Genomic DNA, 17,021 nt, shown 5'->3' on the forward strand with positions numbered 1-17,021 from the left:
CCAGGGGATTCTTACCACCTACGCCCCTGACATTGTGCTACCACTACCCGATGGCGTCCTCAGCTTCACTTACCGGCTGGTTATGAAGCTTGTGAGAGACTGCCTGACCAAATACCACAAAGGTCGTATTAGCTCAGAATATCTTGAGCATTTACAGCAAAACATCTGGACACTCGTACAGCAGGTAAATAGCAGGCAATCTGCACAAATCTTATAATAATAATAATAATAATAGAATATGATAAGGGATTACAAGTTTAAGTTTAACCTGTTCCAAATACTAAGATAAGAATAGCTGGGGACCAAAAATAGGGCATACAGGCTACATGACAAGGGAAATTGAGGTATCTAAAGGGTTAATTGAAATAGGGACAGGAAGGTTGTTACCGTGGGGTGAATGGGATTGGTTAACCTTGTAAGGACCAGGAAATTTGACATTTTTTTGCTGTCATTTTTTCATCACTTTCTTTTAAGAGCCATAACTTTCTTATTTTTCTGTTGGGGTTTGTGAGAAGAGTTGTAGCTTTGAGTGGCTCCATTCTTTTTACCATAAAATATACAGTAGTTTTTGGGGGGTTTTGTTTTTACGGCGTTTGTTATGCAGTAAAAATGACCTGGAAAAATGATTTTCCACGTCAGTTCGATTAAGGCGATACCGAATATGCAAAGAAAATTCAGAATATTGCGAAACCATTTTTTTGCTTTGTGTTGCTAAATTCTGAGACCCGTAACATTTCTTATTTTTCTGTTGATGGGGCCCAGTGAAGACTTGTTTTTTTACGCTGTAAGAAATGGAGGAGAGGAAGGAGGATTTAAAAGGCGGTACTTGATAAATAGATGGTTTGGGGAGATGTGATTTTTAATTGTCACACGCCGATTTACACAAGTCGTAAGCAGTCATGTGTCTTACTTACATGCCCTAGGTGTGGAGGGTGGACGTGGAGATATAAAGGGAACCTGTCGCCTAAAATAATGCTATTAATCTGCACCTTAATCTGCAGGTTAATAGCGTTCTGACACCATGGAGCCGCCACACTGAAATAAACTGTATCCCCCCTGGCAGCCTCACTCTTTCAGTCATATCGGTGGCGCCGGCAGGCTTTCAGTCACCGTTCTCTGCATAGTGAGCGGCGGCTGTAACCGCACCCGGCACTGACTGACAGCCGGTGCTAATATGGCAGCACAGTGTCAGAATGCTAATAACCTGTATATCAACTCCATATCTGCAGGTTAATAGCATTACTTTACATGACAGGTTCCCTTTAGAGGTTTACAAATGACCGGATCCCTCGTCAGCTGTCATGCAGCATTTGTAGTGCCGATATCAGGAGTAACACGGCGATATAAATGGCGTCCTCCATTCTGCACTTTCTCTCATGATTTTCCTTTCTTGTTTATTTCCATCTCTATAGGCTGAAGAAAAATCCCATAGTGGAGAATTGGCCTTTATTAAACAACTGGCCCAGAATGTCCTGCTTGTACTGGAGTATCCGGCCTACTCCCTGGAGAACCTGGTAAGGAGCCATCGTCTTCTATATCTCATGTCCTTGTTGTCTGATCTTCTCCAGATTACCGTCATATAGCAGAAGCTCAGATTTATGGTGGTAGAGGCCTCCCTGTCCGCTCCAGGCAGACACAGGACATTTTTGGCCGCCGGTCTCTGCGGCTCCATCATCTGTGAGGACAGTCTGTACTCAGCGGTGCGGAGTTAGTATTTCCGCTTCTGTCTCTCTCAATCATCACAATCTTCCTTCTTATAAATGCTGCAGTCCTGATAGAAGATATTGGAGATCAGTTGTAGATACAAGTCCCTTATACAAACCCTGGCAAAAATTATGGAATCACCGGGCTCGGAGGATGTTCATTCAGTTGTTTAATGTTGTTGAAAAAAAAGCAGATCACAGACATGGCACAAAACTAAAATCATTTCAAATGGCAACTTTAGGGCTATAAGATACACTAAAAGAAATCAAGATTAAAAATGTGGTACTCAGTAAGGGTAATTTTTTTCATACCAAGTAGAGGGAAAAAAATTATGGAATCACTAAATTCTGAAGAAAAAATTATGGAATCACCCTGTAAATTTTCATTTCCAATACTAACACCTGCATCAAATTAGATCTGCTAGTTAGTCTGCATCTAAAAAGGAGTGATCACACCTTGGAGAGCTGTTGCACCAAGTGGACTGACATGACTCATGGCTCCAACACGAGAGATGTCAATTGAAACAAATATGGAATCACTCAATTCTGAGGAAAAATTATGGAATCATGGAAAACAAACACACAAAAGAACACTCCAATACATCACTAGTATTTTGTTGCACCACCTCTGGCTTTAATAACAGCTTGCAGTCTCTGAGGCATGGACTTAATGAGTGACAAACAGTACTCTTCATCAATCTGGCTCCAACTTTCTCTGATTGCTGTTGCCAGATCAGCTTTGCAGGTTGGAGCTTTGTCATGCACCATTTTCTTCAACTTCCACCAAAGATTTTCAATTGGATTCAGATCCGGACTATTTGCAGGCCATGACATTGACCTTATGTGTCTTCTTTCAAGGAATGTTTTCACAGTTTTTGCTCTATGGCAGGATGCATTATCATCTTGAAAAATGATGTCATCATCCCCAAACATCGTTTCAATTGATGGGATAAGAAGACGGTCCAAAATATCAATGTAAACTTGGGCATTTATTGAAGATGTAATGACAGCCATCTCCCCAATGCCTTTAACTGACATGCAGCCTCATATCATCAATGACTGTGGAAATTTGCATGTTCTCTTCATGCAGTCATCTTTATAAATCTCATTGGAATGGCACCAAACAAAAGTTCCAGCATCATCACCTTGCCCAATGCAGATTCGCGATTCATCACTGAATATGACTTTCATCCAGTCATCCACAGTCCACAATTGGTTTTCCTTAGCCCATTGTAACCTTGTTTTTTTTGTGTTTAGGTGTTAATGATGGCTTATGTTTAGCTTTTCTGTATGTAAATCCCATTTCCTTTCGGCGGTTTCTTACAGTTCGGTCACAGACATTGACTCCAGTTTCCTCCAATTCATTCCTCATTTGTTTTGTTGTGCATTTCCTGTTTTGAAGACATATTGCATTAAGTTTCCGGTCTTGACGCTTTGATGTCTTCCTTGGTCTACCAGTATATTTGCCTTTAACAACCTTCCCATGTTGTTTCTATTTGGTCCATATTTTAGACACAGCTGACTGTGAAAAACCAACATCTTTTGCAACATTGTGTGATGATTTACCTTCTTTTAAGAGTTTGATAATCCTCTAATTTGTTTCAATTGACATCTCTCGTGTTGGAGCCATGAGTCATGTCAGTCCACTTGATGCAACAGCTCTCCAAGGTGTGATCACTCCTTTTTAGATGCAGACTAACTAGCAGATCTAATTTGATGCAGGTGTTCGTTTTGGAAATTAAAATTTACAGGGTGATTCCATAATTTTTTCTTCAGAATTTAGTGATTCCATAAATTTTTTCCCTCTGCTTGGTCTAAAAAAAATTACCCTTACTGAGTACCACATTTTTAATATTGATTTATTTTAGGGTTTCTTAAAGCCCTAAAGTTGCCATTGGAAATGACTTTAGTTTTGTGCCATGTTTGTGATCTGCTTTTTTTCAACATTAAACAACTAAATGAACATCCTCCGAGCCCGGTGATTCCATAATTTTTGCCAGGGGTTGTATATTAATGTGGATTTACTGGGGGGAGCGGCGTTGTACAGTTCGTCCAATACTGAAATTATCCAGGAAATCCAATGTTTAGTCCTTCCTGTCTATTGTATGTGGTAATGTAGTATTTGTGAAATGTTATATTAATTGTATATATTATATCCATCAGGAAACATCTGAAGGCGACTCCAAAGAGGGGCAAAATGGAAATATTGCTGACCCTGATATCAGTCAGCCGGGGCCGAACCCTGATCTGATGGAAGGTAAGCCGGTCATCTAATATTCTACATACAAATATCAAGTTATAGAGAACTGCAGAGAACATGGAGATTTACTCTTCATTCAATGTATGAGACCGCTGGCGGCTCATGAGCCCCCATGGACTATAATGGAGGGGGTCACAAATGTACAAAGAGGCTCATTGGTCCCCAATCATGTAATTGTTGAGGATTCGGTCAGATCCTGCGCAATGACACGTTCATAGTACAGTATATATATATAGATATGCCATAAATATATACAGTGTGTGCAGAATATCCTTATATCTAGTATATTCCATGTACAGGGGTCTTATCATTTCCATTATTATATGGATGTGTTATAAAAGTGGTGATATAGACTAATACATGTCGTCTCTTCATTATTTTATCATCATTATAGGAATAACTGTGCCGGCAAATACTGATGGTGGAACATCTGAGCCACCAGAAATCATCCAGGAATCTGCCAGTGTAAGTATCATGGGACGTCTGTATATCATCAGATGACGGGTGAGAATTACACATCCCATATTATACCCCATATGACAATGGGATATCTCTGCTCTTATGTAGATCAGACCTATTATGGGTGACGGTGGTGTTATTATTCTGTCTCCTCCGTGTGATGTCCCTTATCCTCCCCTGCAGTACAATGATTTATGTGTATGGGGAATATCCCCCTATAATATAATAGTGTCTGTGGGGGGTCCGGCTTTTATCACGTCCTCTACTTCGCTTGCAGTGTAATCAGGGGGGATATAATATAGACGGGAGATGTTCCTGCATCTGGAGCTTTTATCCTCCTGCAGCTTCGTTATCTTGATGTCATTTCTTATTCCTTTTTAGGCCTTGATCGGATCAGTGAACCTGGGGAGAAATCCTTGTAAGGACGACTTTAATACTATCAAACTGATCAGCTGTGGAGGATTTGGGTGAGCTTTACTTTGGTATAATATTTATTTCTCAGGGCTCCTTATGACGATGCCTATGTCTCTACGTCTTGCCCGTGCAATGCTACCATAGAGAAATTATGGTTCCACATCACTGTCCACATCTATTTGTCTCTCTTCAGGTCAGTTAGGATGTGACGTGGATGAGGACTTTCCATAGGTGATCATTTATGGAGTGTTATTTTATGGATTTCTAGTGATGGCCGCACATCTAGTATTAACCATTAGTACAGGAGATCACTTGATCAGGTCTATGGATGGACTGTTAGTAAGAATTCATAATAAATCATGGATTTTCTTCCTCCTCAGATCCGTCCACCTAGTTCGCCATACAGACACAAACAAGATATGTGCTATGAAGAAAATGGACAAGCAGAACCTGAAAAAGCCAAAGACCCTTAAATGGGCCTTTCAGGAGAGGGACATCTCTACATTCGCTGATTGTCCCTTTGTGGCCTCCATGTTCTGCTCCTTTCCTACTAAACTTCATCTGTGTATGGTCATGGAGTATGCACCAGGTAGGACACATCCATTGTATTTATATCCAGCCCACGTCTGCCTAATCCTAGCACCTTATATATAACCTGAACATGTCCACATGGACGGTTACATGTCCACACCGCATTTACTATAATGTTACTAAGATGCCTTGTGTGTCCTCACTGAGCATGGCGGCAATATCTGCTATGGAGGAAAGGAAGATTTCTCTGTATTTGAACAGTTTTTATAGATGAGAACTTTCACAGAGAAATAAATTAGAGGCTTGTAGATGAGGCCTGGCTCTGTCTCTATGTACAGGGTTCCTCTGCAGTATACGCTCTACATTACACAGTGTATCTCTATATATACCATCCTGTCCCAATATCTCCGCTTGTTTCACATTCACACTCATCATGTGTAATTTACTCTGTAACAGACCCTCACCTGTCATATTTGCTTTTTCCTGTAGGAGGAGACTGTGGCAATCTTCTACAGCACAGGGGTCCTTTACCTATCACCTTGGCCCGTCTGTACATTGCAGAAACAGTCCTTGCTGTGGAATATCTGCACAGCTATGGTGTGGTGCACAGAGACCTGAAGCCTGTAAAGTAAGTGACCCTTGAGGTATAATAAAGGGGATGAAAGTTAGTTTGTTATACAGTCTATGGGTTATTACTTGGGGCTGACACCATCTTTTCTTTTACAGCATCCTGATAACATCAACAGGACATATTAAAGTGACCGATTTTGGAGTTTCAAAACTTGGCCTCATGAGACCAACATCAAACATCTATAAGGCTCCAACTAAGGACATCACCAAAGAGTTCTGTGATAAAGAGGTCGGCTTTACTTACAGGATCTTCTACTTTACATATCTCATCTCTTTCTCCTTCTCTGATCATTTCTCATCACATTTCCACTGATGTTATTTGTCGTATGTATTGATCATCATCTCATTCTTCTGTTGTTTTCCAGACTGCTGGCACGTCTAGTTACATGGCCCCAGAAGTTATCCTACAGAAAGGCTATGGAAGACCTGTTGACTGGTGGTCAGTAGGCATCATCCTATATGAATTTCTCTTTGGATATACACCATTTTATAGGGCTTCCCAAAAGGAGAAATTACGCAGTATCCTCAGTGGTAAGTAAAATAATCTGACTGCTTGTCATGTCGCTGTTATTTGGTTTGATTGGTTCCTTGGTTTAGCTTCTAGCTTTTTTAAGGAAAATGCTTTTTTATGTAAATAAATGAAGAGGTTTTATTTCCTGTAATATTTTCTTTTTATATCACAGATGACATTGTTTGGAGATGTAATTACTTTCCTCCACCAAATGCTCGGGGCATCATCACTCAGCTACTCAGAAAAAATCCAGAACAAAGACTTGGGACAGGTAATATGATAATAGTATTAATAATGACTTATTACACCTCTGGACAAATGAAGGTGTCCATGAGGATGAGCACTGAAGGTCTCTACCAACGTGTCCATTCCCCATTCTTCATGCTCTAATGTTCAGTACATTTTCTTCATGTTGGCTCTTTTAAATCTCCAGTTCAGATTAACATAAACTGTATAGATACGGAGTAGTTTCTCTGACAATAACTGTATCGATTTCTTTCTTGTCTTTCTTTTCCAGGAGGGGCACACGAGATCAAAATTCATCCATTTCTGCGTGCCTTAAACTTTAACAACCTTCTAAGTCAGAAGCCTCTGTTCGTTCCTGATCTAAAATCAGATGAGGACACCCGCTACTTTAGCAGTAAGTAAAATGAGACGTTATTAGCAGAAAACTGCTGAGTGTCTTTTCTTTCATTATGTGTGACAATCAGTTCCCATCATAATGAGTAATAACATGGTGACTGTCTGACCGGCTCTTATACTAATAATTTCTCATAACACTTTTACTTTTCAGATCGCTCTGTGCGCTATAAATTTAGGAATTCAGATGATGGGGACACAAGTGAGGACAATGACTGTCCAGAAATCAAAAACTTTGAATCATCTTCTCAAAGGTTTTCCAAAGTAAGTATGTCTAAAGCATGTAGGTCAATAAAATGAATAAAACCTATAATTAGAAAAAAAGTTTAAAAATATATCTATTTATATTTCTTTGTGTTTTTTAGCTATATACCACCAGTACCAAGATGGTGACCATTGAAGAACCTATGTCACCTCCAGAGTGTACCCCTGAGAACAGCGAAAAACACCCAGACTTGTGAGTAGATTATTATTATTATGAGATTTAGCTCTGATATATGCTCAGACACGAGTAACACAAATCTAAATCCAGCATCCACCACCCCATGATAACTGATTGCTGTGGATCTGGCTTGTGATTACACAGCAATATCAGTTGATCATTGCAACCAGCCATTCATTCCCAGCTCTTTATAGGCCAATATTACTAGTTAGATTCCATTCTTGTTGGTAGAATGGGGTCCTGAGCAGAGTATCCCCTTCATGATGTCCCAAATGGCCTTACAGACAAGTGTTCTTCATTTTTGTATTGTTTTCACTTGTAATTTACTTGACTTTCTTCTACCAAACAGGCAGAAAGAATCTCCCCCTTCCAAAACTGATGATGGTGACAATCAGTGTGTCACTGCTAAAAAGTGTGAGTCATCCTCGCCCTCATTGTCAGGTATGTACAGATTTATAGACCACCCCATTATAGGCTATGATACAAAAGTGTAATGTGAATCTGCACATGAAGGCTCAGATAATGACTTACTTTATTCCCGCTGCCCCTCAGTATTCAATTTTTTCTTTTGGTAAAATCTACCATACGGTTCCAGAGCTATTGGCAGTTTTATGTAGTGCTAATTTTTATGGTCTTTACAATGGGGTGGTGCTTACAGGATTATCTGGGGGGGGGGGGGCGTCTTCAGCCTCTTCTTCAGTATTATAGTGTGGTAAAGACCATAAAAATGACCACTAAATAAAAAGGCCCCTGTCTGTGGAACTGTAAGGCGATGTGCTCACTATGCGTTTTTAATCATTTCCGCAGCGGCAATTCCGCCGCAGAAACGCTTAAAATAAGCTTGGTAGAAGGTCTGCCATGTTCCCCAATGATAATCCGCATCTGCTGTGCACATGCTGCGGAAATTTCCGCTGCGGATTATCATTGCGGAAAAATCTGCAGCACTACCAATTATTTTGCAGAAGTGCTGCGTTTTCACCGCCATTGACTTGCATTGGAACGCATGGCATCCGCATCACTGCATCTGTACATGCGGAATCCATTTGTTTCAATGTGCGGATGGTACTCGGGTCTGGAGAAGAGGAGACTCTCCTCCGGACCCCCCCTACCATAGAACCTGTAAAAAAAAAGAATAAAATAAAAAATAAATATTATACTTACCTTCTGATGGCCTCCGGTTCCTTGTCTCGGCTTGCCGGCAGATCGCGGTAGACTAAAGGACCTGCGCTGACGTCATTTAATCATGTGACGGGTCATGCGACCAATGATGTCGGCAGGTCCTTAAATCTACCGCGAGCTGCCGGCAAGCCAAGACAAGGACTCCGGGGGCCATCAGAAGGCAAGTATATTTATTTTTTACCATTCTTTCGGTCACACTATATAAATCCATGCCAGTTGCATGGATTAATATAGTGTGACCAGGTTGTCAAGCACTTTCCAAGTGATGCGAAAATCGCTTGGAAAGCGCTTGACAACCCGCATGAGAAATCGCATGATCAAAACGCTTCACATCCGCATGTCCCTGGCAGGAAAAACGCATGTACAATCCGCATGTACAATCCGCGTGTACAATCCGCGTGTACAATCCGCGTGTACAATCCGCGTGTACAATCCGCGTGTACAATCCGCGTGTACAATCCGCGTGTACAATCTGCATGTACAATCCGCATGTACAATCCGCGTGTACAATCCGCGTGTACAATCCGCATGTACAATCCACATGCGTTTTTTGTGCCAGGGAGATGCAGAAACGCTCAGGAAAAAATCTGGAGCATTGCTGCATCGTGGGCACATAGCCTAAGGGGGATTTTAATAAAAACCAAAAACAGAGTCCTCAGGGGAGCAGGGGGAATAAAGTAAGAGTGAATTCTGGACACTTAAGACCTGGTGATGAGTCTTCTTTAAACTTACGCTTAAGTGTTATCTGACGGATTATATAAAAACACTTTGGCTTGCTGCAAGTAATGTCATGTTAATAAGGGAGACACCACACGGCCGCACACAGAAAAGCTACAAGTGCATATTAACCAGTTTGAGTAACTCTATAAACATATAAAATTAATCTTTGAGGAGTTTATAATCAACATCTTTTTCTGACTTTTTATTAGAACCTCCAGTTCAGGAGAGAAAGAAATCTGCACTAAATCTGAGAAAACAGCAAAGAACAGATAAAGTGGAAGAGGGGGAAAGTAGTAGGCGAGGTAAGTGTGAGGATAATCTCCATGTTGTATGATGTCAGTGAGATAAGTCATGTGGAGCAGATGTCATCTGTCAGTGGTGGGATTGTCACATGTATGATGGCTGACAATGATCCCGCACCTCTGTATGGAGAAGATTCCTCTACCGGCCTCCCACAGAGACACCACAGTAGTGTCCTCTAATATGGAGTCCCATTACTTACTTCGGTTTTACATCTTTTTTATAGGTTCTATCTTCCGCCGGATGATATCATCCTGCCGGCGTGGATTATCCAGGGCTGCTCGCACTATCAGACAAAGCTGCATTTTTGCCCACTGTCACCAGGGCACCAGAAACATCTCAAGGGCAGAAAACCCTCACATCTAGTGCCCTGAAGAAAGTACAGCACATCCACCATCAATGCTGTACCTGCATGGAAAGAGTTGTACCATCTACTGTACCTGTGGCCGTCTGACCAGCAAGAAATATCTGCAAAAGTCAAAGGCCTCCAAGAACATCTTTTCAACCTTCCATGTAATTCTTAATTAAAAAAAAAAAATTAAAATTGATTAATGTCCTTTTGAATTTAATTGAATATTACTGACATTTATGGCATATCAATGCTATACATGTTATATCTGTCCAACGGTTTGGACACCAAACAGAAGATTAGACAAGACTGAAACATACAGTTTGCACAGCAAGTTGTTTTTACATTGCAGTGTATGTTCAATTTAATTTTTATTGAGTGCTTTTCATAAGGGAACCAGGAGGAAACCACCTGAAATAGACATTGTGTGCACAAAAAGTGGCAATCAAGCTAGGTGGAAACATGCCCTGATCCACTGATTTTACAAGAGCTCAGATACTTTTACCTTAGTAGCGCTCTATTTCAGATTCAGACACAAGAACAAGTTGGATTCTGTGCTGTGCATCCTGGGGGTCCCAGCAGTCACAATCCACCAAAATCGTAGCTAAGACTTCAAGCACAGGGGAGGCGAAACATCCGAGTGGGTCACTAACCGATATTACCACTATTTGGTGACCATATAGTGGTAGATAACAGCACATATTAAGACTATAGATGAGTGAGCACTAAACTGCTCAGATGCTTGTTACTCGAACCGAACAATTCCTAATGCTCGTGTGCTCATTTCAAGTAACAAGTATAATGGAAATCAATGAGAAATCCGAGCATTTTTCTGGAAGACCCTACAAGGAGGTCTGGGTGGCAGTGAAAATGTTCAAATGGATGGAAAAAGTGCTGAATGGAAGGAGAACAGCATGTGGAAGACCCCTGGAGGCATCTCTGACTCCCAGATCGCTGCTGAGAACAATGGTGTGACACTTTTTCTCCACTTTAAGGACTGATAATAAAACATTCCCAATCAATGAGAAATTGCATTTTACAGGAACAAAAATGTTAAAAGGGTTGCCCAGTACTTTAGATTACCCCCACAATGTATCCCCCCTGGGCCCCTAAGGATTTTTGTAATTACCTTACGTTGCAGATAATGCCTGTGAGCGGCGCTATCACTGGCCGCTCACAGGCATCACGTGACCCCCGGCTGCAGCCGGCTCTGATATCCGCTGATGTCACGACAAGTGCTGGCAGCAGCCGGGGGTCTCTCTCTTCCACATTCCACGGTGAATGCCAGGCTGTAGGTGGGGTTACCCCCTGCGTCACACCCGGCATCCACCTCGCGCTGTCCCTCTCCCCATTCATTGGGAACGCACGAGGTGAATGCTGGGTGTGATGCGGGGGGTGATCGCGCCCACAATCCAGCTGTCACGCCTCACTTGTCGTGACGTCAGCGCGGGGTCACGTGATGCCTGTGAGCGGCGCTATCCTTGGCTGCAACGTCAGCTAATTACAAAAATCCTTAGGGGCCCCGTGGGGATACATTGGGGGGGGGGGGTTTGATCTAAAGTACTGGACAACTTCTTTAATAATCATTTTTTTCCTGTATAATGACTTAAACCAAAATTTTATTTTTTATTAACAAATAGGTAATTTCATTGTAATTTATGAAGGAAGAAAGAACTGCCAAAAATTAGGGATTCTGATACATCCTGTATTAGAATAAAGGAGGGTCTCATACACATTCTGGTCAATTTGACATATAGTAGTACTTCTAGACTCATAAAGGCTATGCACTAAGTGCAAAATGCAAGTAGTTTCATGCTTTGACTACACCCAACAATTTTTTGGCATCTGTTGGCTTTGCCTCAGAAACAGCATTTTTGATGTCACCCCACAAGTGTTCTATCGGATTAAGATAGGGGTGTAGCATCGGCGTCTCTGCCTCCTGCCCGGCAGAGACTCCGTCCCCCTTACCGCCGCGGTCCTGCTCCGGCGTCTTCTGGCCTCCCTGCAGCTGCTGCTGGTGCACACAGCTTCCCCGGCTCTGTACTTAGGGTGCGCACACGCTCCCTCCCTCTTAAAGGGGCCGCGCGCGCCGTGCTAAAAAGTCCCCGGCCAATGGCCGGAGGACTTCCCCTATAAAAGGCACCTCCTCCAATATGGAGGTGCCCGTGCAAGGTTGTAGCTTTGTGTGTTAAACTCTGCTTCAGCCCTCAGGTCCCGCTGCTAGCCTGACTACAAGTCCTGCCTGTCCGCCAGCCTGACTACCAGTCCTGTCCGCCAGCTTGATTACCAGTCCTGTCCGCCAGCCTGACTACCAGTCCTGTCCGCCAGCTTGTCTACTCTCCAGCCCGACAGTCTGCCTACGGTCCAGTCCGCCAGTTTGTCTATGGGCTCAACCCGCCTGCTTGCCTGGAAGCATCTGCCTGTTACCTGCCGTGCCTACCTGTCTGCATGCCAGTGCCCACCTGTCAGCCTACCTGGAGGCTCCTGCTTGTTACCTGCCGTGCCTACCTGGAGGCTCCTGCTTGTTACCTGTCGCGCCTGCCTGTCCGTCTGCCCGGATCACCCGTCAGCCTGCCTGCCGTGCTCATCTGCTGTACCGGTCGGTCCCTGCCTTCTGACCCGTGGGAGTCACCTGCTCTCATACAAGGTTGGTACCCAGAGTAGCACCTGGTCCCTCTGCTCGGTCCTTCCCTGGTCACGGAGTCGATTGAACCGCCGTACGACCTTGGTCGGTCCGAGTTGATACCTAGTTACGCCTCTCTGGTCCCCCCTTGCACCGCAGCACAGAGGTTACACTACCCGGATCCGTAACACCGGGGATTGGGCTGGTCACTCCATAACCTCTATTTTGCTGGACTGGAACCAAGATTTTGATCATTTACTGGTGTGTTTAGGGTCGTTGTCTTGTTGAAACACCCATTTCAAGGGCATATCCTCTTCAGCGTAAGGCAACATGACCTCTTCAAGTATTTTAATATATGCAAACTGGTCCATAATCCCTGGTATGCGGTAAATAGGTCCGGCACCATAGTAAGAGAAACGTGCCCATATCATGATGCTTGCTCCACCATGCTTCACTGTCTTCAGAGTGTACTGTGGCTTGAATGCAGAGTTTAGGGGTCGTCTGACGAACTGTCTGTGCCCCTTGGACCCAAAAAGAACAATTTTACTTTCATCAGTCCACAAAATGTTTCTCCACTTCTCTTTAGGCTAGTTGATGTGTTCTTTGACAAATTGTATCCGCTTCAGTACATGTCTTTTTTTAACAGTGGGACTTTGCGGGGACTTCTTGCTAAGAGATTAGCTTCACACAGGCATCTTCTAACTGTCACAGTACTCACAGGTAACTTGAGACGGTCTTTGATCATCCTGGAGCTGATCATTGGCTGAACCTTTTCCATTCTGGATATTCTTCGATCCATTCGAATGGTAGTCTTCTGTTTTTTTTCCACGTCTCTCTGGTTTTGCTTTCCATTTTAAAGCATTGGAGATCATTTTAGCTGAACAGCCTATCATAGTCTGCACTTCTATATAAGTTTTACCCTTTCCAAACAACTTTTTAATCAAGGTACGCTGTTCTTCTGAACAATGTCTCGAATGACCCATATTTCTCAGGCTTTCAAGGAGAAATGCATGTACAACATGTGCTGGCTTCATCCTTAAATAAGGGCCACCTGATTCATACCTGTGTCTTCACAGAATGATTGACCTCACTATTGAACTCCACACTGCTATTATTTTGAACACACCCCCTAACAATTAATTATTCAAATACACAGACTCAAAAACATGCAGATCATGAATGCGGAGTCTGTTGGTTTTCTTAGAATCTACTGCACCAACTGGTAAATTGTTTGACATGTGGTAATATAATTTATAAATCATATATAGCAACTATAGTGGATTTAAAACTTAACTTTTACTATTAAGAATAAAAGATTTGACAATCCTCAATACAAAATTGACAATACACATAACAAATATGTTAAAAACTAGAAAATATGTCCATGTCCCTGTTTAGGATCATACTCTGACAATAGTCAAAAAGGTGGCAACAAGGCATCAGTGAATACCTATATAAATATATAACATGTTACAACAAAACCAGACAATAAAGTCCAGAAATTGTATACAGTAGGGCCAATGGATATAAGGAAAGATCTCACCAAATTCGCTGGTCTCCAAATTCCTCCAACAGGTCCTCATCCATAAAGGCCCAAATCATGGAGTCCAAGGGGTTGATTATCCCAGTCAGTCCCCATAATCTTGACTGACCCTCAAACCCCAAGACTCCCGCCCTTACAAGGGCAGTCAAGAGGTGACCCTGAAAACCTGGACAGCCCTGAACTGACCCTATGCGCCTCCCGACGCGTTTCTTCAAAAATCTTGAGTCATCAGGGGATTGGCACAAAAAACTGTAGAATATAGGGCTGGGAACTGGGCTGGGAACCCTCTATCTGGGTTGTAATTTTAGGCAATGGCAGATTCCATAGAGGCTGCCAGCAATTTATAGCATGTCTAAATCAGGGAGTGTGGACACCTGGAGAGTGGTGCCCCACCCGTTAGTTATGTAGATGTGTCGTAATTGGTAGATTCAAAAATAAACTAATCAAGTGGACCTATCCAAGACATTCTCGCCTTATTTGGGCAAATAGGATTACAAAACCACCCATATCTGTGACTCTGCAATAAACAGAGGGCACGCCCCTATAACCAGATTTAATATTATATCTCATGTTTGTGGACCGCCGGTAGGTTCCGGGATGTATGCGCCACTATGCTATTATGGAACGCTGTATGCGCTCCACAGGATTTCCGGGGGAGCCGCAAACTATGCTGTATGCGCTCCACAGTTTCCCTACTATATTTCCGGGGGAGCCGCAAACTTCCGTTTCCGGTACGCCGGCACGTCACTTTCGGTACGCTGGAACGCACCCTGCGTGCCAAGTAGATGAGGCGCACCATTAGCGACACGTATGCACGTCACTTCCGGTGCACTGGAGCGCAGAATACGTTTGAGGGTCAGTCAAGATTATAGGGACTGAAAGGGATAATCAACACCTTGGACTCCATGATTTGGGCCTTTATGGATGAGGACCTGTTGGAGGAATTTGGAGACCAGCGAATTTGGTGAGATCTTTCCTTATATCCATTGGCCCTACTGTATACAATTTCTGGACTTTATTGTCTGGTTTTGTTGTAACATGTTATATATTTATATAGGTATTCACTGATGCCTTGTTGCCACTTTTTTGACTATTGTCAGAGTATGATCCTATACAGGGACATGGGCACATTTTCTACTTTTTAACATATTTGTTATGTGTATTGTCAATTTTGTATAGAGGATTGCCAAATCTTTTATTCTTGATAGTAAAAGTTAAGTTTTAAATCCCTATAGTTGGTATATACAGTTACTGTAGGTCCATATATATTTGGACAGAGACAACATTTTTCTAATTTTGCTTCTAGACATTACCACAATGAATTTAAAAAAAAATTCAGATGCAGTTGAAGTTCAGACTTTCAGCTTTCATTTGAGGGTATCCACATTAAAATTGGATGAAGGGTTTAGGAGTTTCAGCTCCTTAACATGTGCCACCCTGTTTTTAAAGAGACCAAAAGTAATTGGACAATTGACTCCAAGGCTATTTCATGGACAGGTGTGAGCAATCCCTTCGTTATGTCATTCTCAATTAAGCAGATAAAAGGCTTGGAGTTGATTTGAGCTGTGGTGCTTGCATTTGGAAGGTTTTGATGTGAAGTAAACATGCGGTCAAAGGAGCTCTCCATGCAGGTGAAACAAGCCATCCTTAAGCTGCAAAAACAGAGAAAACCCATCCGAGAAATTGCTACAATATTAGGAGTGGCAAAATCTACAGTTTGGTACATCCTGAGAAAGAAAGAAAGCACTGGTGAACTCATCAATGCAAAAAGACCTGGGCGCCCACGGAAGACAACAGTGGTGAATGATAACAGAATAATCTCCATGGTGAAGAGAAACCCCTTCACAACAGCCAACCAAGTGAACAACACTCTCCAGGAGGTAGGCGTATCAATATTCAAATCTAGCATAAAGAGAAGACTGCATGAAAGTAAATACAGAGGGTTCACTGCACGGTGCAAGCCACTCATAAGAATCAAGAATAAAAAGGCTAGACTGGACTTTGCTAAAAAAAAAAACATCTAAAAAAGCCAGCACAGATCTGGAAGAACATTCTTTGGACAGATGAAACCAAGATCAACCTCTACCAGAATGATTGAAAGAGAAAAGTATGGCGAAGGCGTGGTACAGCTCATGATCCAAAGCATACCACATCATCTGTAAAACACGGCGGAGGCAGTGTGATGGCTTGGGCATGCATGGCTGCCAGTGGCACTGGGTCACTAGTGTTTATTGATGATGTGACACAGGACAGAAGCAGACAAATGAATTGTGATGTATTCAGAGCCATACTGTGTGCTCAGATCCACCCAAATGCAGCCAAACTGATTGGTCGTCGTTTCATACTACAGATGGACAATGACCCAAAACATAAAGCCAAAGCAACCCAGGAGTTTATTAAAGCAAAGAAGTGGAATATTCTTGAATGGCCAAGTCAGTCACCTGATCTCAACCCAATTAAGCATGCATTTCACTTGTTAAAGACTAAACTTCAGACAGAAAGGCCCACAAACAAACAGCAACTGAAAACCACCGCAGTAAAGGCCAGGCATCAAAAAGGAGGAAACACAGCGTCTGGTGATGTCCATGAGTTCAAGACTTCAGGCAGTCATTGCCAACAAAGGGTTTTCAACCAAGTACTAGAAATGAACATTTTATTTACAATTATTTAATCTGTCCAATTACTTTTGGTCCCTTTAAAAACAGGGTGGCACATGTT

This window comes from Phyllobates terribilis, unplaced genomic scaffold (genome assembly GCF_046119375.1).
Source record: "Phyllobates terribilis strain yellow unplaced genomic scaffold, ASM4611937v1 Scaffold_8__6_contigs__length_399053987, whole genome shotgun sequence".
Taxonomy (NCBI): Eukaryota; Metazoa; Chordata; class Amphibia; order Anura; family Dendrobatidae; genus Phyllobates; species Phyllobates terribilis.